The following is a 2,385-nucleotide window of genomic DNA, read 5'->3' as shown; positions in this document are numbered from 1 at the left end:
GAAATCGATTTTAAGCGGTCGTTATTCATATACCCACATACATACATTCATATATTACTTTTCATATCAATTCAAGTGTATTACATGCGCCCCACGCTTTTCATTTTCAATTTCATAGATTGTTTATAATGACTTTTGCTAAAATTTCAAAATCAAAAGTTATCAAAACAAATTCTATGGGACTGAGAAATATTATTTTCTACTTTTTAGTCCATTTATAAAAGCGTTGTATATTAAAAAGTTTTTTTTATATTATTTATTTTCTACTTTTTAGTCCTGTCTGAATAAAATTTTGCAATAGATATTAAAATAATTCAACGATATTAATAGAAAGGTGCACACACATGCATTTACATATGTATGTACATACAAACGAGCACCAATTAATTTTATTTAAAGAAATGGCGTGTCGTCTATTTCCGCTGTAGCAAACGTAGTACATAGGGCGACATCTAGATGTCATCTACCTCGCCCTATTCACTACAGCTGTCGCCCTATGCACTATGCTTTTTTATAGGAACTTTTCAAAGCTTTGCTTTGGTGTCGGACACACAACATTGAAAGTTTCTGGACGCACAACATTGCAAGTGGATAAAAGCGTTGTAAAAACATCGAAAAATAAAACGACAAATACCCCCATAAGAATGCCTAGCGAAACAAGGAGCTACGCAGTATTTGGTCACCTGGAACACTTTTGTGGGCTCACCAAAGCACACATATCTAAAGGGGAGCATGAATAACTAGATTGAAACTGGATGGAATGTGCAGCGCAGAGACAAAACAAACGATTTATCCGCCCTCCAAATAATCTTCCTAGCAACTACTTGATATAGGCAGAGGGGACATCTAAACTTTCACTGCATACTAGATGGTAAACTACTCTCTGCACTATCTTCTTCATCTTTTTCTTTATTGGCGCTGTAACCCCACGTCTCCACCTTCTACAGATTTTGTTAAAACGCTGTGTTAAGATAAAGATGTCTGATGGAGACCGCAAATTTCCACTGTTAAACCATATCTGTCGTGTCGAATTTCTTACCATCAGCTGACATTTCGTAGTTTCATTTTACTGCGCCATTTACATTGGTAAAGATAAATGAGAAAACGAAATAATGTTAAAACAGAAATTTTACAGATGTTAAGACACATTTAGTAGAAGGTGGAGACGTGGGGTAACGTCCTACGCGATTTTGGCCGAGTCCAACAGAGTACGCCAGTCGTTTCTCTTCTGCGATATCGACTATGTTTGAAATTTGGAAAAAAACGCCCTTCAAAGCGTTAGGATACGTTAAATGCCTTCCCATATAGGGTGCAGAGGCACGAACAATAGTATAACTCTAGAGACCCAGACGATTCCTGGTCCTAGCAACACCGAAGCCTTTTCTAATAGCGGACGTCACTCAGCTATATGTGTGGCACCATTAAAAGGCACACTACAAATTGGAGGAGAAACTTTGTCAAACACTTAACGAGAACGTGTTAGTGTTTGCTTTTATTTGTTTATTCATTACAAATAAATATTTATTATCTATTATTTATTCAGTACACTGAATGATATGGTATTGATGACGATTTTTTTCTCGGCTAATTTCTCTGCTGGGTATAATTTCATATTATTATTTTTTCCACGTATTATACGAGTACTCTTGCATTTTTATTATTTTTTGTATGGTAGCTTACGTGTTTTTATTATTTTTCCTTAAGTATTTATGCTTGCAATAAAATATGTTCAGAATATTTTAACAAATATGCGGCCCCTAAATAATTGCTACATATTTATTGCTAGGCCACTTGATAATTTCACTTCGTCTACTTAAAGCATAAAAAAAGAACGTAGAGTCTGTCCTGGAATTACCATTTAATGATTTTTTTTATAGCTAATTACATACTTATATATTTACAGCTTGTTGTAAGCTTTTTAATGATAGGACATAAATACGAGTATGAATTTTGTTTATATATAATTTTCTTCTGTTAACAAATATGTAGCTATGGGTTTTCGGACTGTTAAAAGCGACTATAAACAGTGTTTGCTGTAACATCTTTAATACTTTGCAGGAAAGATTGAACTGAACTCTGGTGTCAACTTTTAAAACAGGTAAGTAGAATACGATGTAAAGTGAGCCGATTTCTCGTCATTACTTGTCAAATTTGGTTTGGAAACAAAGAGGTTTCGGCTTTGTGCCATCTTCAGTGTCATTTTTCGTTCGAGGTTTCGGAAACACCAACAACGAAAATGAGATAAGTAGAATACCTTCAGTAAATTGCCGGGAAAAACGTTAAAATCAATTACTAATTATGAGACAACGGTTGCAACACCCACGTAAATTTGCCTGTATACATTTTACAAGTTTAATGTATGTACATATGAGCACTAGGGTGGTC

The sequence above is a fragment of the Rhagoletis pomonella genome, unplaced genomic scaffold, assembly GCF_013731165.1.
Source record: "Rhagoletis pomonella isolate Grant_MI unplaced genomic scaffold, Rhpom_1.0 Rhpom_scaffold_00007, whole genome shotgun sequence".
Classification (NCBI taxonomy): Eukaryota; Metazoa; Arthropoda; class Insecta; order Diptera; family Tephritidae; genus Rhagoletis; species Rhagoletis pomonella.
The sequence above is the reverse complement of the archived record's forward strand: the minus strand, read 5'-3'. Positions refer to the sequence as shown.